The 21,745-nt window shown below is 41.2% G+C and overlaps 1 protein-coding gene across 2 annotated transcripts in view; it reads left to right on the top strand.

Moving 5' to 3' along the window:
* Positions 1 to 21,745, top strand: part of top2b (DNA topoisomerase II beta) — a 724,731-nt gene that overhangs the window by 295,411 nt on the left and 407,575 nt on the right. The gene's annotated exons all lie outside the window — the stretch shown is intronic.

Below are 21,745 nucleotides of genomic sequence, written 5' to 3' on the forward strand. Positions count from 1 at the left end.
CCAAAAAATGGCAACACGTTCCAAAGTAAATCAAAATGGCGGACTTCCTGTTCGGTTTAGCATATGGTTCAAAAAGAGTTTTTTGTACCTTGAGGGCTGTTACATATGTCTTCAAATATTGGTAACTCTAGGTGAAATGTACAGCCGGGAATGCTTCATTAAGTTAGAATTTTGAAACACAAAATTTGATGCCTCGCCTCTGGCGGACTTCCTGTTAGGTTTAGCATATGGCACCAACAGGCTTTTTTGTAGATCATAGTCTGTTACATATGTGTACCAATTTTCGTAGCTCTAGATTAAACGTACCACCGGCAATGCTTCGTTAAGTAAGAATTTTGAAACTGTAAATTTGATGCCCCGCCACCGTCATATAGTATGTCAAAAACTTTAGATTTTTTACCATGATGTTGTCCCAGGTGTTGAGATGGTACAGCCCAAGTTTGAAGTCAATCGGGTTAACCGTGTAGGAGAAGCGGGCAAAAGTATGACCCCTGTAAATGTGCAAAAATGGGCCAAAATTGGACATTCAAATACTCATACCTCACTTCCTGTCTATTTTAGGGTACACATATCAAAGAGGTTTTTGTTCATCTGGATGTGCGACAGGTGCCACACAATTTTCGTAGCCATAGGACAATCGTAGCGGGACAGGGATCCGTTAAACCTATGTAGGTGGCGCTACAGAGCCATTTTTCATGTATCATGTATGGCGACTTTAAAATATCAAATTTTTCGCCAGGCCCGATCTCCGTGTAAAGTTTGGTGAGTTTTCGTTCATGTTTAGTGCCTCAAAAATGTGGTTGTTTGCGGAAAAGAATAATAACAAAGAAAAAGAAGAAGAAGAATAATAATAAGAATTCCTTCAGGAACAATAGGGACCTCGCAGCGGTCGCTGCTCGGGCCCTAATAATAATAATAATAAGAAGAAGAATTCCTACAAAAACAATAGGGCCTCGCAGCGGCACCGCCGCCGCCGCTGCTCGGGCCCTAATAAGAATTCCTTCAGGAACAATAGGGACCTCGCAGCGGTCGCTGCTCGGGCCCTAATAATAATAAGAAGAAGAATTCCTACAAAAACAATAGGGCCTCGCAGCGGCACCGCCGCCGCCGCTGCTCGGGCCCTAATAATAAGAATTCCTTGAAAAACAATAGGGCCTCGCAGCGGCACCGCCGCCGCCGCTGCTCGGGCCCTAATAAGAATTCCTTCAGGAACAATAGGGACCTCGCAGCGGTCGCTGCTCGGGCCCTAATAATAATAATAAGAAGAATTCCTACAAAAACAATAGGGCCTCGCAGCGGCACCGCCGCCGCCGCTGCTCAGGCCCTAATAATAAGAATTCCTTGAAAAACAATAGGGCCTCGCAGCGGCACCGCCGCCGCCGCTGCTCGGGCCCTAACTAGAGCTGCATTCAGCTATACAGGGCCCTCGCAGCCCGGGCCACGTTTGGTTACTTGCACGTTGGGGTACTGGCACATTGGAAGCAGAATTTCTTTGAAAATGGCAAGATAAACCATTTCAAGTGGATTTTTTTTTATTTTTTTTCCCCAGGTGTGATGAGTGTGCCAAGCTCAACGGGTTTTGGTGAATGTTAAGATCTGCAAAAATCAGCGTCCTTTTTTATTTTTAGGCAATGAGTTGCCCTGATTGGTATTTTTTATAAAAGTATATAAACACACATCATCGCTCGTACTCATTGCACAATGTTGCTTTTATTGTCCATAGAGGCGATAAAAAAGAAAAATGAAACTAAATAAAAGAGTACATATGTTTGGATCGGTCTGATGCCAGTGAACATATTGAGTGGTGGAAAGTAAAAGAATATTCATAAATGACTTATTTATCACACTTACAATTAGTTTACAATTTTTGTAAAAATACAGCAAGTGAGGCATTTTTTTTATGTCTCAAGGACTAGGTGGCGCTGTATTTACAACTGAATTTTGTCATTGTGATACCTTCAGGCCTTGACGATAAATATACATTTCAAGTATGGGATTTTTTTGAGCATGTACCTTGGAGTTATTAAGCATATCCTTCATTTACGATATTGCTTTTAATGTCCATAGAGGCTATCAAAGATAAATTAAACAAAATAACAAAAATATGTATGTTCGGGTTGGTCTGATGCCAGTGAACATTTTGAGTGGTGGAAAGTAAACGAATATTCATAAACTAGAGCAGCCATAAAGGGCCCTCGCAGGCCGGGCCACGTTGGGGTACTTGCACGTTGGGGTACTGGCATATTGGAAGCAGAATTTCTTTGAAAATGGCATAATAAACCTTCCCATATGGAATATTTTTTTTCCAGGTGTGATGAGTGTGTCAAGCTCAATGGGTTTTGGTGATTGTTCAGACCTGCAAAAATCAGCGTCCTTTTTTATTTTTAGGCAATGAGTTGCCCTGATTGGTATTTTTTGGAAAAGTATATATACACATCATCGCTCGTTGTACTCATTGCACAATGATGCTTTTATTGTTCAAAGGGGCAATCAAAAATAAATAAAACAAAACGAAAAAGTACATACGTTTGGATCGGTCTGATGCCAGTGAACATTTTGAGGAAACTAAAAGAATATTCATATAAGTCTATCTGGAGTATAAGTCGCCCCCCTTGGCCAAACTATAAAATAAAAAAGTGCGACTTATAGTCCGGATATATATATATATATATATATATATATATATACATACATACATACATACATATATATATATATATATATATATATATATATATATATATATATATATATATATATATATATATATATATATATATATATATGTATACATACATACATACATACATACACACATATATATATATACATGTCCCCATAAAAAAGCAGGGGTCGACTGTAGAGATAAGGTAAAGGGGTAAGGATAAGAGGTAACAGGGTTACCCAACTAAATTGGCAAGAGGTCCATTAACCCGATCAGACCAGTTTTCAGCTTTTATTAAATTGTAAACATGTCATTTAACTGACCAAAACTGCCCATTCTTAAGTAATTAGGGCCCGAGCAGCTACCCCTGCGAGATACCTATTGTTTTTCGTTCATATTATTATTATAATTATTATTGTTATTATTATTATTATTTTTATGTTTATTAGGGCCTGAACAGCTACCGCTGCGAGGTCCCTATTGTTTTTCGTTCGAATTATTATGAGGGACTGAGCAGTGACCGCTGCATTGATGAATACAACGAACGATGTGTATATTTACTTTTATAAAAAAATACCAATCAGGGCAACTCATTGCCTAAAAATAAAAAAAGGACGCTGATTTTTGCAGATCTTAACATTCACCAAAAACCATTTAGCTTTACACACTCATCACACCTGGCAAAATAAAAATCCACATGTAAAGGTTTATTAAGCCATTTTCAAAGAATCCAATGTGCCAGTACCCCAACGTGGCCCGGGCTGCGAGGGCCCTTTATAGCTGCTCGCAGCTCTAGTTAAACTTATTTTTAGTCTGTTGTTAATTTTTTTGTGCAAATATTCAATTGTTTAATCTTTCAAAGGTCCCCATCAATAGTTATGAATACAATCATTTTCTTTTTTTGGTTAAATATTTTTATTGAAGTGTATACCAAAAGCAGAACATCAAGACTTATGTAAAAATTTACAAGAGTCATATACACCCACATTTTTTAATTTGCTTATTTAACATTTAAACAAAAAACCAAAACAGTCAATGAAAATACAATAATAATACAAGAGCTGCAAGCAGCTATAAAGGGCCCTCGCAGCCCGGGCCACGTTGGGGTACTTGCACGTTGGGGTACTGGCACATTGGAAACAGAATTTTTTTGAAAATGGCATGATAAACCATTACGTGGATTTTTTTTTTTCCAGGTGTGATGATTGTGTCAAGCTCAATGGGTTTTGGTGATTGTTAAGATGTGCAAAAATCAGCGTCTTTTTTTATTTTTAGGCAATGAGTTGCCCTGATTGGTATTTTTTGTAAAGGTACATATACACATCATCGCTCGTACTCATTGCACAATATTGCTTTTATTGTCCAAAGAGGCGATCAAAAAAAAAAGAAAAACTAAATAAAAAAGCACATATGTTTGGATCGGTCTGATGCCAGTGAACATATTGAGTGGTGGAAAGTAAAAGAATATTCATAAATGACTTAGTTATCACACTTACAATAAGTTTACAATTTTTGTAAAAATACCGTGAGACATTTTTTTTTTGCCTCAAGGACTAGGTGGCGCCGTATTTATAACTGAATTTTGTCATAGAGATACCTTCAGGCCTTGACTATAAATATACATTTCAAGTCTGGGATTTTTTGGAGCATGTACCTGGGAGTTATTAAGCATATCCTTCATTCACGATATTGCTTTTAAAGTCCATAGAGGCTATCAAAAATCAATAAAACTAAATAAAAAATGTTGTATGTTTAGTTAGGTCTGATGCCAGTGAACATTTTGAGTAGTGGAAAGTAAAAGAATATTCATAAATGACTGAGTTAGCACACTTAGAATAAATTTACAATTTTTGTAAAAATACCGTATGTGGGGTATTTTTTTTTTATGCCTCAAGGGCTCGGTGGCGCTGCATATATAACTGAATGTTGTCATAGAGATTGCTTCAGGCCTTGACTATAAACATACATGTCAAGTTTGGGATTTTTTGGAGCATGTACCGGGGAGTTATTAAGCATATCCTTTTTCAGTGCGAAACACAAAGTTTGATGCCCCGCCCTCATCATATAGTATTTCGAAAAGTCAAGATTTTCCCCCCTGTCGTTGGCTCAGGTCTTGACATGGTCCAGGTCAAGTCTTAACTCAGTCGGACGAAACGTGTAGGAGAAGTGGGCAAAAGTATGCCCCCTGTAAATGTGCAAAAATCATCAAAAATGGGACATTCAAAAATTCGTAGCTCACTTCCTGTTCATTTTAGCATATGGGTCCAAGAGACTTTTTTGTAGGTCTTTCCCTCATACACCTAAAAATATTTGTCGTTCTTGCTTAAACGTACAACCGGGGCTGCTTCATTAAAAATTTCTAGGGGGCGCTATTGAGTCTTTTTTTTTAAAAATACCACAATCAACAATAAAATATTGCTCATTTTACCAGGACAGACGTGTGTGCCAAGTTTCATGAGTTTCTGTGCATGTTTAGACCCTCAAAACTGGCGTTGTTTTCTTGGCGAACAGTGCTTAGCCACGCCCACAGCGATTCGCGAAAACTCACAAACTTCGTGTTGTGACATCATGAAGGCCGAAACCCTCATCTGAGCAAATATGAGGTAGGTCCAGTTCACGTGTTTGGAGAAAAACGTAGAAGAAAATTCGTAAGAAAAAAAATTGCCACTAGGTGGTGCTATCAGTAAGATGAAATATAAGTTCGTAGATGTCTTTCGGGCTGGACTCTCATCAAATGTGTGAAAGTTTGAGAAGATAAGATCATCTGGGTCAAGTTCATGCAGCTTTTATTGTCACGAAAAATCTTCAGACTTTGCGGCACCGTAGCGGCCACGCCCTTTGGCATAAAGTTACAATATTCGGTGTGGGGCATGATCAAGATCTTAAAGCTTTTCTGAACAATTTTCAACTGGATCCCTTCAACGAGCTCAGCGCAGTAGCTAAAAACGTAAAGTATGACATTCATTGTTACCACTAGGTGGCGCTATATGTATAACTGAATTTTATCATATAGATGTTTTCAGGCCGTGACTATTACGTTGCCTGAGAAGTTTGAGATTTTTTGGAGCTTGAACATGGGAGTTATTCAGCATTTGCTCTTTCTGGACAAATGAAATTTCAAAGGCAATATTTGATGCCCCGCCCCCATCATATAGTGTTTCGAAAAGGCAAGACTTTTTGCTCAGTTGTTCTCTCAGGTCTTGAGATGAAAAATGACAAGTTTGAAGTCAATTGGATGAATAATGTTTGCAGAGGGGGAAAAAGCATGACCACAGTGAATGTGCCAAAATAGGCCAAAATTGGACATAAAAAAATTCATAGCTCATTTCCTGTACATTTTAGCTATATGGTCCCAGTAGACTTTTTTTGTGCGTCTCGGGGTGCTACACGTGCCTGCCAATTTTCGTTGCTCTAGCTCAAATGTGCCGGGCTTGGTTTTTATTTTTCTACGCTAGGGGGCGCTATAGACTAACGTTGTTATGACAATGTCAGAATATCAAATTTTTCGCCGGGCCTGAGGAGTGTGCAAAGTTCGGTGAGTTTTCGTGAATGTTTAGGTACCCAAAATCGCGATCGTTTGCGGAGAATAAAGAAGAAGAAGAAGAAGAAGAAGAAGAACTAGAGCTGCGAGCAGCTATAAAGGGCCCTTTATAGAAAAAAAGAATATTCATAAATTACTTATTATAATACTCACAAATTTTGTACAAAATACCGTCAGTGTTTTTTTTTTTTTTTTTTTTTTTTTTTTTTTTTTTTATGCCTCAAGGACTAGGTGGCGCTGTATTTATAACTGAAATTTGTCATAGAGATACCTTCAGGCCTTGACGATAAATATACATGTCAAGTTTGGGATTTTTTTGAAGCATCTACCGGGGAGTTATTAACGTCATATAGTCATATAGTATTTCGAAAAGGCAAGATGTTTTGCCCAGTTGTTCTCTCAGGTCTTGAGATGATAAATGCCAAGTTTGAAGTCAATTGGATGAAAAATGTTTGCAAAGGGGAAAAAAGCATGACCACAGTGAATGTGTCAAAATAGGCCAAAATTGGACATAAAAAAATTCATAGCTCACTTCCTGTACATTTTAGCTACATGGTCCCAATAGGCTTTTTTGTGCGTCTCGGGGTGCTACACGTGCCTGCCAATTTTCGTTGCTCTAGCTCAAACGTGCCGGGCTTGGTTTTTATTTTTCTACGCTAGGGGGCGCTATAGAGTCGCGTAGTTATGACGACTTCATAATATCAAATTTTTCGCCGGGCCTGAGGAGTGTGCAAAGTTTGGTGAGTTTTCGTGAATGTTTAGGTACCCAAAATCGCGATCGTTTGCGGAGAATAAAGAAGAAGAAGAAGAAGAAGAAGAAGAATCACTAGAGCTGCGAGCAGCTATAAAGGGCCCTCGCAGCCCGTGCCACGTTGGGGTACTTGCACGTTGGGGTACTTGCACATTGGGGTACTGTCACATTGGAAGCAGAATTTCTTTGAAAATGGCATGATAAACCTTTACATGTGGATTTTCTTTGCCAGGTGTGATGAATGTTTCAAGCTCAATGGGTTTTGGTGAACGTTAAGATCTGCAAAAATTAGCACCCATTTTTATTTGGTATTGATTGGTATTTTTTGGAAAAATATATGAACCCATCATCGCTCGTACTCATTGCACAATGTTGCTTTTATTGTCCATAGAGGCTATCAAAATTAAATCAAATTAAATAAAAAAGTATGCCTGTTTGGATAGGTCTGATGCCAGTGAACATTTTGAGTGGAGGAAACTAAAAGAATATTCATAAATGACTTAGTTATCACACTTACAATGAGTTTACAATTTTTGTAAAAATACCATATGGGGGGTATTTTTTTTCACGCCTCAAGGGCTAGGTGGCGCTGCATATATAACTGAATATTGTCATAGAGGTACCTTCAGGCCTTGACTATAAACATACATGTCAAGTTTGGGATTTTTTGGAGCATGTACCGGGGAGTTATTAAGCATATCCTTTTTCATTGCGAACCACAAAATTTGATGCCCCGCCCTCATCATATAGTATTCCGAAAAGTCAAGATTTTTCCGCCTGTCGTTGGCTCAGGTCTTGACATGGTCCAGGTCAAGTCTGAAGTCAGTCGGATGAAACGTGTAGGAGAAGTGGGCAAAAGTATGCCCCCTGTAAATGTGCAAATATCGTCAAAAATGGGACATTCAAAAATTCGTAGCTCACTTCCTGTTCATTTTAGCATGTAGGCCCAAGAGACTTTTTTGTAGGTCTTGGGCTCCCTCATACACCTAAAAATATTTGTCATTCTTGCTTAAACGTACAAACGGGGCTGCTTCGTTAAAAATTTTTAGGGGGCGCTATTGAGTCATTTTTGTAAAAATAGCACAATACATGATAAAATATTACTCATTTTACCAGGCCAGATGTGTGTGCCAAGTTTCATGAGTTTCTGTGCATGTTTAGACCCTCAAAATTGGCGTTGTTTTCTTGGCGAACAGTGCTTCGCCACGCCCACAGCGTTTCGCGAAAACTCACAAACTTCGTGTTGTGACATCATGAAGGCCGAAACCCTCTTCTGAGCAAATATGAGGTAGGTCCAGTTAACGTGTTTGGAGAGAAACGTTGAAGAAAATTCGTAAGAAAAAAAATTGCCACTAGGTGGCGCTATAAGTAAGATGAAATATAAGTTCGTAGATGTCTTAAGGGCTGGACTCTCATCAAATGTGTGAAATTTTGAGAAGATTGGACCATCTGGGTCAAGTTAAAGCAACTTTTATTGTCACGATAAATCTTCAGACTTTGCGGCACCATAACGGCCACGCCCTTTGGCGAAAAGTTACAATATTCGGTGTGGGGCATGATCAACATCTTAAGGCTTTTCTGACCAATTTTCAACTGGATCCCTTCAAAGAGCTTGGCACAGTAGCTAAAAACGTAAAGTATGACATTTATTGTCACCACTAGGTGGCGCTATATATATAACAGAATTGTATCATATAGATGTTTTCAGGCCGTGACCATTAAGTTGCATGAGAAGTTTGAGATTTTTTGGAGCTTGTTCATGGGAGTTATTCAGCATTTTGTCTTTCTGGACAAATTAAATTTTAAAGGCGATATTTGATGCCCCGCCCCCGTCATATAGTATTCCAAAAAGTTAAGATATTTTGCCCAGTTGTTGTCTTGGGCCTTGAGATGATACATGGCAAGTTTGAAGTCAACTGGCTGAAAAATATTTGCAAAGGGGGAAAAAGTATGACCACAGTGAATGGGCCAAAATGGGCCAAAATTGGACATTCAAAAATTCATAGCTCACTTCCTGTACATTTTAGGAAATGGCTTCCACTGACTTTTTTGTGCGTCTCGGGGTGCTACACGTGCCTGGCAATTTTCGTAGCTCTAGGTCAAACGGGCCGGGATTGGTTTTTATTTTTCTACGCTAGGGGGCGCTATAGAGTCGCATTGTTATGGCAACTACATAATATCAAATTTTTCGCCGGGCCCGAAGAGACTGCAAAGTTTGGTGAGTTTTCGTAAATGTTTAGGCCCTCAAAAATGCGATCGTTTACGGAGAAGAAGAAGAAGAAGAAGAAGAAGAACTAGAGCTGCGAGCAGCTATAAAGGGCCCTCGCAGCCCGGGCCACGTTGGTGTACTTGCACGTTGGGGAACTTGCACATTGGGGTACTGGCACATTGGAAGCAGAATTTCTTTGAAAATGGCATGATAAACATGTGGATTTTTTTTTTTTTTTTTGCCAGGTGTGATGAGTGTGTCAAGCTCAATGGGTTTTGGTGATTGTTAAGATCTGCAAAAATCAGCGTCTTATTTTTTATTTTTAGGCAATGAGTTGCCCTGATTGGTATTTTTCGTAAAAGTATATATACACACATCATCGCTCGTACTCATTGCACAATGTTGCTTTTATTGTCCATAGAGGCGATCAAAAAATAAATAAAACTAAATAAAAAATACGTATGTTTGGATCGGTCTGATACCAGTGAACATATTGAGTGGTGGAAAGTAAAAGAATATTCATAAATGACTTAGTTATCACACTTACAATGAGTTTACAATTTTTGCAAAAATACCGTAAGTGAGGCATTTTTTTTTTATGCCTCAAGGACTAGGTGGCGCTGTATTTATAACTGAATTTTGTCATAGAGATACCTTCAGGCCTCGACTATAAATATACATTTCAAGTATGGGATTTTTTGGAGCATGTACCTGGGAGTTATTAAGCATAGCCTTCATTCACGATATTGCTTTTAATGTTCATAGAGGCTATCAAAAATACATAAAACAAAATAACAAAAATATGTATGTTTGGTTAGGTCTGATGCCAGTGAATATTTTGAGTGGTGGAAAGTAAAAGAATATTCCTAAATGACTTAGTTATCACACTTAGAATGAGTTTACATTTTTTGTACAAAATCCCCTAAGTGGGGTATTTTTTTTTCATGCCTCAAGGGCTAGGTGGCGCTGCATATATAACTGAATGTTGTCATAGAGATACCTTCAGGCCTTGACGATAAACATACATGTCAAGTTTGGGATTTTTTGGAGCATGTCTCGGGGAGTTATTAAGCATATCCTTTTTCAGTGCGAAACACAAATTTTGATGCCCCGCCCTCATCATATAGTATTTCCAAAAGTCAAGATTTTTTCCGTCTGTTGTTGGCTCAGGTCTTGGCATGGTTCAGGTCAAGTCATAAGTCAGTCGGATGAAACGTGTAGGAGAAGTGGGCAAAAGTATGCCCTCTGAAAATGTGCAAAAATCGTCAAAAATGGGACATTCAAAAATTCGTAGCTCACTTCCTGTTGATTTTAGCATATGGGTCCAAGAGACTTTTTTTGTAGGTCTTTGGCTCCCTCATACACCTAAAAATGTTCGTAGATCTTGCTTAAACGTACAATCGGGGCTGCTTCGTTAAAAATTTCTAGGGGGCGCTATTGAGTCATTTTTGTAAAAATAGGACAATACATGATAAAATATTGCTAATTTTGCTAGGCCAGATGTGTGTGCCAAGTTTCATGAGTTTCTGCGGCTGTTTAGACCATAAAAACTGGCGTTGTTTTCTTGGCGAACAGTGCTTAGCCACGCCCACAGCGACTCGCGAAAACTCACAAACTTCGTGTTGTGACATCATGAAGGCCGAATCCCTCATCTGAGCAAATATGAGGTAGGTCCAGTTAACGTGTTTGGAGAAAAACGTAGAAGAAAATTCGTTAGAAAAAAAATTGCCACTAGGTGGCGCTATCAGTAAGATGAAATATAAGTTCATAGATGTCTTTAGGGCTGGACTCTCATCAAATGTGTGAAATTTTGAGAAGATAGGATCATCTCGGTCAAGTTAATGCAGCTTTTATTGTCACGAAAAATCTTTAGACTTTGCGGCACCGTAGCGGCCACGCCCTTTGGCGAAAAGTTACAATATTCGGTGTGGGGCATGATCAACATCTTAAGGCTTTTCTGACCAATTTTCAACTGGATCCCTTCAACGAGCTCAGTGCAGTAGCTAAAAACGTAAAGTATGACATTTATTGTTACCACTAGGTGGCGCTATATGTATAACTGAATTTGATCATATAGATGTTTTCAGGCCGTGACTATTACATTGCCTGAGAAGTTTGAGATTTTTTGGAGCTTGAACATGGGAGTTATTAAGCATTTGCTCTTTCTGGACAAATGAAATTTTAAAGACAATATTTGATGCCCCGCCCCCATCATATAGTATTTCGAAAAGGCAAGACTTTTTGCCCAGTTGTTCTCTCACGTCTTGAGATGATAAATGCCAAGTTTGAAGTTAATTGGATGAAAATTGTTTGCAGAGGGGGAAAAAGCATGACCACAGTGAATGTGCCAAAATAGGCCAAAATTGGACATTAAAAAATTCATAGCTCACTTCCTGTACATTTTAGCTACATGGTCCCAATAGACTTTTTTGTGCATCTCGGGGTGCTACACGTGCCTGCCAATTTTCGTTTCTCTAGCTCAAACGTGCCGGGCTTGGTTTTTATTTTTCTACGCTAGGGGGCGCTATAGAGTCGCGTTGTTATGACGACTTCATAATATCAAATTTTTCGCTGGGCCAGAGGAGTGTGCAAAGTTCGGTGAGTTTTCGTGAATGTTTAGGTACCCAAAATCGGGATCGTTTGCGGAGAATAAAGAAGAAGAAGAAGAAGAAGAAGAATTTTTACAAAAACAATAGGGACCTCGCAGCGGTCACTGCTCGGGCCCTAGTAATAATAATTTTTACAAAAACAATAGGGACCTCGCAGCGGTCGCTGCTCGGGCCCTAATAATAATAATAATTTTTACAAAAACAATAGGGACCTCGCAGCGGTCGCTGCTCGGGCCCTAATAATTTTTACAAAAACAATAGGGACCTCGCAGCGGTCGCTGCTCGGGCCCTAATAATAATAATTTTTACAAAAACAATAGGGACCTCGCAGCGGTCGCTGCTCGGGCCCTAATAATAATAATTTTTACAAAAACAATAGGGACCTCGCAGCGGTCGCTGCTCGGGCCCTAATAATAATAATAATAATAATAATTTTTACAAAAACAATAGGGACCTCGCAGCAGTCGCTGTTCGGGCCCTAATAATAATAATAATAATAATAATAATAATTCGAACGAAAAACAATAGGGACCTCGCAGCGGTCGCTGCTCGGGCCCTAATAATAATAATAATAATAATTTTTACAAAAACAATAGGGACCTCGCAGCGGTCACTGCTCGGGCCCTAAAAACAAACCAAAACCAAGCAAAATTTAATAAAAAAATACAAAATAAGTGGGGAGGGGAGGGGGGTGGGGTCTTGAAGAAGTCCATAAAGGGTTGCCACTTGTTAAAGAATTTTGTCAAAGTACCATTTCTTGAATATCTTATTTTCTCAACTTTCAAAAAGGACATGACATCGTTGGCCCACTGGGTGTGTGAGGGGGCAGTGGTTGATTTCCAGTTGAGGAGAAGGCTTTGTTTAGCAACGACAGAGGTGAAAGCTATAACCTCCAGATCCCTAGCTGAATAATGGAAATAATCGTCGGGGAGACCAAAAATTCCAACATGAGGTGATATGGTTATGGGCCTGGAAAGAACCTTGGACAAAGTATCAAAATAAATTTGCCAGAAGTTAGCCAAGGCCGAACGGGAAAAAAAAACATGCGCAAGATCACAGGGTGAAGTTCCACACTTATCACAATCATCTATAGTATTTGGGAAAAATCGTGACAGCCTAGTCTAGAATAATGACACCTAAATACTTTAAATTAAATTAGTGTCAAATGAGCGCAGATAGAAGTTGTATGAATAACCCTCAGTGCAGCGTCCCACCAGTGATCATCAAAAAACAAATTCAATACACGTTCCCATGCTTCCTTTGTTGACCTAAACACAGACGCATTAAAAGACTGAATAGAATCACAAATTTTAGAAGTTAAAGCTTTTCGTAATGGATCATGTTGCAAAAGTTCACCCCACGATTGTTCAGGTGGAAGTTAGGAAACAAAAGTTTAGCATAGTTCCTCACCTGAAAATATCGAAAAAGATGGAAGGGTAGAAGGTCAAATTCGGTAACCAGGTCAGTGAACGACCGAAAGGCCCCATCCTTTTAAAGATCTTTAAAACATTTAAGTCCCTTCTCTGCCATGTGACAAAGGTGATGTCAGTAAATGCGGGTTTCAACACTGGATTCTTTAATAGTGGAGTCAACACCAAGAGAGCCAAAAAATTAAACTGCTTCCTAAATTGAAACTATATCTTAAGGGTTGCGATAACCACTGGGTTGTTGGTAAGGCCAGAGGGGTTCGTGGTTCCTGGACCAGTCAATAAGGCAAGAAGAGAAAATGGAGAACATGACTTCGCCTCCAAGTGACACCAAGATACATCAACCATCCTGGACCAAAATGTAATTCTAGCTATATTTGCAGCCCAATAATACAATTGAACATTTGGTCGAGAAAGCCCACCATAGAACTTACAATTTTGAAGTACTTTCAATCCAACTCTGGGTGTTTTACCATTCCACAAAAAATGAGAAATCATTGAGTCTACTTCCTTAAAAAAAAAACTTTTAGGCAAAAACACTGGCAAGCACTGGAACAAAAACAAAAACTTTGGCAAAATAGTCATTTTAACGGCATTTATTCGAGCAATCAGAGTGAGCGGGGGGGAACCCCACCTTTGAAAGTCTGCCTTCACTTCGGTCAAAAGAGGACAAAAATTTACACAACGGAGGGAGAGGAAAGATCTGGCTATGCCGACCTAAAGGTACCTAAACCCCGAAGGGCTCAATTTAAAATGAATGTCCTGGCTGAGAAAGCTTAAGTTCTAAATCAATAACTGGATAACATTCACTCTTACCAATATTGACTTTATATCCAGAGAACATGCCAAACCTGTGAAAAAATGAAATGATCGCAGGACACGATTTAATTGGGTTTACAATATAGAGCAACAGATCATCAGCATATAATAATGAGTTTAAATTCCGAGCCTTTTCTGGTAATTCCATTAAAAATAGGAGACGACCTCAAATAAACAGACAATGGTTCTATTGCAAGGGCGAAGAGGAGGGGTGATAGGGGGCATCCCTGCCTGCAACCCCTAGTCAGAGGAAAGTATCCAGATCGAGTGTTGTTAGTAACAATACTAGCACATGGAGATGTATGAAGAAGGCGTGTCCATGATATGAATGTTTCACCCAAACTGAACTTAGTTAAAACTGCAAGCAGATACGGCCACTCGACTCGATCAAATGCCTTTTCCGCGTCAATCGAAATAACTACTTCAGGTGCAGCCACAGAATCCTGTGAATAGATAATATTGTAGTGATGGGAACATAATTCACCCACGGAACGTTGGGACGAAGGGGGAGTTCCGGGTGGGAGGAGTTGGCTAGGATGAAAGGATAAAAGGACGAAATGTTAGTAGGCCTGTGAGCCTGTGAGTGAGGAGTTGTTGCTGTTAAACACTGAGAAGCTGATGTCAATAAAACGCCAGTCTTTGGCTCCGGGCTTCAACACTCCGCCTCCGACTCCCGTCACTACTCGCTACATTGGTGACCCCGACATCCGCCTCGTTGACGTTTCCGATGTTGATAATTTGATCGAATTGAGCGACATGGTGAACTCCGCTGGTCTCAAGCTACCGGAGTTTTGGGAGTCGGCCGCGGCGACGTAGTTTGTACAAGCTGAAGCTCAGTTTGCTATCCGGGGTATTACGGACGATTCCACGTGCTACTACCAAGTCGTGTCCGCGCTCGGGAGCTCCACGGCGGCCAGAGCCGTGAGTTTTATCACCTCTCCCCCGGCACGGGTTATGTACGCAGGGCTCAAAGGGTACCTCCTTAAGACCTTCGAGCTGTCACCGGAAAGGGCTCGCCGCCTTTTCGCCATCCAGGGCCTGGGGGACAGTAAGCCGTCCGAACTAATGGAAAAAATGCTGAACCTGCTTGCCGCGGAGGAGCCGAACTTTTTGTTTATTGAATTGTTTCTGCGCCACATGCCTCCTCATGTCCAGACAGCGCTAGCGAACACTACCATCTCCGACCCACGTGCTATGGCGGAGGAAGCTGACCGTTTTTTCTGGCCACCCAGCGTTACAACCACGAGGTCTTGGCCTCTGCGCGCGCCTTCCCAGTCCAGACGGCCGCAACTGCACCTCATAAGGCACGCGCTGCCGTGGATGGCCGATCAGCCCCTGGCTTATGCTATTTTCACCCACTTTTTGGAACCAAGGTGAAGAGGTGCCGTGCCCTTTGCTCCTTTGTTGCGTCGGAAAACGGCAACGCCTCCACTCAGTTGCAGCTGTGAGTGGGGGCGCAAAGTGCCGGCTGCTGTTTATCATGGACACCCTCTCCAGACTCAAATTCCTTTGTGACTCCGGCACCCACAGAAGCGTGTTGCCTGCCTCGGCTGAAGATGCTGCCAGGGGCACTCGGGGGAACCTGTCAGCGGCCAACGATGCACCTATCTGGACCTACGGCACTAAGACAGTGGATGTATGTTTTGGGGAGCGCCGATTCACTTGGGACTTTGTCACTGTGGACATTTCTTTTACCCTTCTTGGCATGGACTTTTTCTGTGCCCACAGTCTACTGGTGGATGTTAAAAATGGCCGCCTGTTGGACGCTTTGACGTTTTCCACTGTTGCTTGTGGGTGTGATGTGGAGACGTTTGAGGGCCTCGCCAGCCCGCTCTCAGATGATGACGTGTTCACGCGGCTTCTTGGAGAATTCCCCAGCCTGACCACGCCTACATTTGCAGCCACTTCTACCAAGCATGGGGTCGAGCACCACATCGAGACCGTGGGCCCGCCGGTTCACGCTAAGGCCCGACGCCTCAACCCTGATAGACTGTCCACAGCTAAGTCCAAATTCACCAACATGGAACGCCTTGGCATAATTCGTCGTTCGGACAGCCCGTGGGCCTCGCCTCTCCACATGGTTCCGAAGTCGGACGGCGGCTGGCGACCGTGTGGAGACTCTCGCCGCCTCAATGATGCCACGACACACGATCGCTATCCGGTCCCGCACATACATCTCTGCTCACCTGGCAAGTGCGAAGGTGTTTTCCAGGGTGGACTTGGTACGGGGCTATCACCAAGTTCCGGTACACCCCGCCGATGTGCCTAAGACTGCTGTGATAACACCTTTCGGACTGTTCTGATGTTTCTGCTGTGCCCCTCCCGCCAGCGCTCCCTGGGTACTTTACCTGCAGGGGCCGGGCAGTTTTGCAGCCCCGTCATCCGGCGTTTGATTCTGGGTGAATTCTGGGGGGCTTGTGTAGTGATGGGAACATAATTCACCCACGGAACGTTGGGACGAAGGGGGAGTTCTGGGTGGGAGGAGTTGGTTAGGATGAAAGGATGAATGGACGAAATGTTAGTAGGCCTGTGAGCCTCGCGCAGAGTGAGGAGTTGTTGCTGTTAAACACTAAGAAGCTGATGTCAATAAAATGCCAGTCTTTGGCTCCGGGCTTCAACACTCCGCCTCCGACTCCCGTCACTACTTGCTACAATATCTAATAAAGTACGAACATTATAATAAAGCTGACATGAGAATAGAAAGAGTATTCCCTACCGCTCGGATTACGGAACCTCCAGGGATCGACACAGCTATTGTCGGAAATGAAATTAGAAAGCACATTAGCCATTAGTGATCGTGTAGACCCAGGCTTTGAATGGTCCAGTTGTGGATCAATAGCGCAGTTCATGTCCCCACCAAAAATAATAAAGCAATCATTCAGAGAAGGCAGACGTTCAAACAACTTGTTCATAAAAGAAGGACTGTCAAAGTTTGGTGCGTACACATTAACTAGCAAGACCGGCATCCCAAACAAAGTACCCAAAACTATCAGGGATCTTCAATCATTGTCAGAAATAATTTTAGTTGCTGTAAAAGAAACAGATTTACAGACCAAGATGGCGACCCCTCTGGCCTTAGAGTTGAAACTAGGCAAGGCAAGGCAAGGCAAATTTATTTGTATAGCACATTTCATACACAAGGCAACTCAATGTGCTTTACGCAAGGAAAGACAACACATAACCATCAAGAAACAATAGTTAACATTCAGAGGAAGAAAAATAAATGAAAGGTTACAAAATTTTCTAAAAAGAACATACAATAACAATCTTAAAACATTATTCAACAAACTTTAAAACATTTAACATAAGGAAGTTTAAAATAATAAAAAAACCCACTTAATTAAAGCTGTTTAAAAGTCCCAAATCAAAGGTATAAGAAAAAAGCAAAGTTTTTAACCTGGATTTAAAAGCATTTACACTCGGGGCTGACTTCACTTCTGTTGGAAGCCTATTCCATCTGTGTGCAGCATAATAGCTAAATGCAGCTTCACCATGTTTGCTTCGAACTCTGGGCTCCACTAGTTGGCCCAAGTCTGTAGATCTCAGAGCCCTGCTGGGTTTGTACTCAATCAACATTTCTTGGATATATTCAGGACCCATACCATTTAGTGATTTATAGACGAGTAGCAGAACTTTAAAATCGATTCTACAGCTAACTGGGAGCCAGTGTAAATCCTTAAGTACTGGAGTAATATGTTCTGATCTCTTTGTTTTGGTCAGAACTCGAGCTGCAGCGTTCTGAATGAGCTGCAATTGTCTCATGTTCTTTTGAGAGTCCAGTCAGAAGACCGTTACAGTAATCTAGTCTGCTGGAGATAAAAGCATGGATAAGCTTCTCTTGGTCTGCTTGAAGCATGCAGTCCTTCAGTCTGGATATGTTTTTCAGCTGGTAAAAGGCTGTTTTAGTGATGAATTTAATGATTGCTGAAGGTCAGGTCTGAGTCTATTAGTAACCCAAGATTTCGAACTTGGTCTTTAGTTTCTAAAGACAGTGACTCAAGATGTTTTTTAACAGCAATCCTCTTTTCTTTATTGCCGAAAACAATGAGCTCCGTTTTGTTTTCATTCAGCTGAAGGAAATTTTGGTTCATCCAGTTGTTAACTTGCTCTAGAGAATGACACAATACGTTAATAGAACTGCTGTCATTTGGGGACATTGATAAATACAATTGTGTGTCATCTGCATAACTATGATAGTCAACATCGGCGTTCTGAAGCATTTGACCCAAAGGTAACATATACAGACTGAACAACAGGGGTCCAAGGACTGACCCTTAAGGGACCCCACATGTCATGGCCTTTCGATCAGATTCAAAATTTCCAATTGTCACAAAGTAACTCCTTTCCTCCAAATAGGACCTGAACCATTTAAGGACTGTTCCATTTAATCCCACCCAAGTTTCCAGCCTGTCTAACAGTATATTATGATCAATCGTGTCAAATGCTGCACTGAGGTCCAACAAGAAGAGCACTGATACCTTCCCTGCATCAGTGCTCAATCTTATATCATTCAGTACTTTAATCAGAGCTGTTTCTGTACTGTGATTAGGTCGGAAACCTGACTGGAATTTATCCAAAAGTCCGTTTAAGCTCAAGAAATTGCTGAGTTGATTAAAAACCACTTTTTCAACTATTTTAGTTACGAAGGGAAGGTTTGCGATTGGTCTATAATTTGCTAGCAGGGAGACATCCAGTGTTCTCTTTTTTTAGAATGGGCTTGACGGCGGCTACTTTCAGACAATTAGGAAGCTCACCTGATTGAAGTGAGCAATTAATTATTTGTTGTACATCGATCTGAACAGATTTCACAATGGTTTTGAAAAAGCCAGATGGTATTGAGTCAAGACAGCTTGTGGAAGGTTTCAATTGCTGAACCAAGTCTACTACAGTATTTTGATCCACTGAGTCAAATTCTGTCATGGTAATTAAATTATTCCTATGTGATTTTAAGTGCTGCATCATTTTGTTATTTTGCTGGTTTGTAACAATGTTTGACCTGATGGCTTGTACTTTTTCACTAAAGTTGCAGGCAAATTCATTGCATTTATCTGTTGAGAGGAGTTCTGGCGCTGTTTGATTTGGGGGATTTGTAAGTTTGTCAACCACGGCAAATAGAGTGCGTGTATTGTTGAGGTTCCTACTAATAATTTCAGAAAAGTGTTGTTGTCTAGCTCTTACTAACTCTTGGTTATAATGACAAAGACATTGTTTGTACAGGTCAAAATGAACTTGGAGTTTAGTTTTTCTCCACTTTCGCTCTGCTTTTCTGCTTTTAGATTTCAAAGTCATTATGTTGGTAGCACACCTCCAAGGTGTTTTAGTTCGGGATGAAATGGTCTTAGTTTTAATCGGAGCAACAGCATCCAAAACATTTGAGATTTTTGAGGTGAATTCATCCATAAGTTCATCAACGGTCTCTGCATTTACAGTTGGTGATGCAGCCATTAATTCCATAAACATGTTGCTTGTATTCTCATTTATGTACCTTTTTTTAATAGAGACAGTAGTTGTTTGAGCTTCTGGGATTGTTTGTAATTCAAAAAACACACAGGAATGATCTGAAATAGCCAGATCTTTCACCTCAACAGATAAAATGTCAACACCTTTAGAGATGACGAGATCAAGAATGTGACCTTGATTGTGTGTTGGACCTTTTACATGTTGTGAGAGACCAAAAGTATCAAGTATATTACAAAATTCTTTGGTATTTTTATCCAAGTTGTTGTCAACATGAATGTTAAAGTCTCCAGTTAAGACCAGACCAGAACTAGAATGGAAAACTTCAGCAACCCAGGAGCATTTCAGTCTGACCTGATCTTTAATCCTCATATGAGTTTCCTGCAGAACGACAATGTCAGGCTTCAAACGTTTTAAGTGGGTGAACACCCTGCACCGCTTGACAGCACCTCCCAAGCCCCTAATATTCCAACTAACAAAATTTACCTTTGTGTTAGGATTGTGAGCCATGGGAATCATGTTTCAAAAAAAAAAAAAAAAAGCAACCCTGACTCCCAACCCCCTGCCCCAGGGACATAAAGAAATTAAGTGGAGGAAAAGAAGGGGGGAGAAAGGAAAGGGGGAAAGAAAAAAAAAGGGGGGGGCGATAACAAACATACCCCGAACAAAAACAGAAAAACACCCACCCACCACCTACAGCACTTTACCACTACCCAATCCCAAAATGACAGGATACCAGTGCAGACTCCACACGGAGCCAAAAACAGAATGGTACACTCCGGGACTTGAACCATCTTCACCTCGCTCCAGCTAAAGTGGAGCTCCTGCAAATACTGTAAATACCAATAATATAATATAGAACCAGAAAAAAAAGGTCAGGGCAAAAATATTAAATGTGTAGTTAAATCTTTTACACTTTAATATGTCTATCTATTTTCCAAAATCTAAAACTACACAAATTTCACAACCCTCTAAAAAGAAAAATTAAGAAAGAAATTGAGCAACTCTAAACGTTTCAAAATAATACAGAATAAAGAAGAGAGAGAGAAAAAAAAAACAGAGTGAAAAAAGGTGCCATTAACGAGATTAAAGTTGTCGAGCCGTGATACAACCCAGAACAATTACAAAAAAACGGCAAACCAGCTCATCGACTCATCAAAGTGTCTTCACAAACGCCGCAGCTTCACAAGGTGACGTAAACTTCCGTGTGACATTTCCTCTTGTAATCCGGAGACGAGCTGGATGCGGCAGGCCGAACTTGACATCGGGGATGTCCTTAAGTTGACGTTTCACCTCGTTGAAAGCCATGCGTGCCTTAGCCATCTGCGCCGTAAGATCGGGAAATATGAAGACAGTTGAATCCTTCATCTTAAACCGCCGCTGAGCACGGGCACGTCATAAGATGTCAACAGCGTCAGCAAAATAATGCATGCGTGCAATAATATGGCGGGGACGTTCACCAGGCTTCGGTTTTGGCTGCAGAGATTGATGCGCACGGTCCACGACGGGTTCTTTGTCCAGAGAGAGCGCATCCTTAAGGAGTGAGGAAACCGTGGTTGCATTAATTGAGTGTTCCTCGGACAGACCCACTATGCGGATGTTGTTGCGGCGAGACCTTGCCTCCAAATCCTCAAATTTACTGTCAAGAACATTCAATTGCAAAGAAAGTTTGCCCACTATAGACTTGAGTGAAGCCACGTCATCTGTACATGTAGACAGCGAGCCTTCCATGTCGGTCACCGTCGCCTTAAGTGCGCCCACCTCCGACGTGATCGCTACCATGTTAGCATTCAGCTCCGCTTTAAAACTTCGCAGCTCGGACTTTATCTGAGCCAAACCGCTCGACATTGCTTCTTCTAATTCAGCCTTAAAGACTCATACCATCTCCTCACGTAGGGCAGCAAGCAGTTCAGCTTTAAAGTCCGCCGAAATCATGCTCATGGCAGCAGAAACTTCTTCCGGAGAAGTTGGCGACACGCCAGCAGATGCGCTCAGAGGCGGGGTCGCTGCAACACTCCGAGACGTGGTTGAAGCGACAGGAGCAGGCCTCGTTTGCGGAGCCGCCGTTTTGCTTGTATTCTTTGGCTGCGTAGGCATTATAACGTAGGTTACGGTCCGAAAAAATCCACGGAACCAAGATAATGAGCTAGAGGGTGTGCGAAAGTTAGTGAAGAATCCCAAGCATTAGGTATCTGCAGGAGCTCCCGTACCCACGTCTCACTCCATAAGTTGGTAAGCCGGAAGTCCTGAATACAATAATTTTCACA

The sequence above is a fragment of the Festucalex cinctus genome, chromosome 19 (genome assembly GCF_051991245.1).
Source record: "Festucalex cinctus isolate MCC-2025b chromosome 19, RoL_Fcin_1.0, whole genome shotgun sequence".
Lineage (NCBI taxonomy): Eukaryota > Metazoa > Chordata > Actinopteri > Syngnathiformes > Syngnathidae > Festucalex > Festucalex cinctus.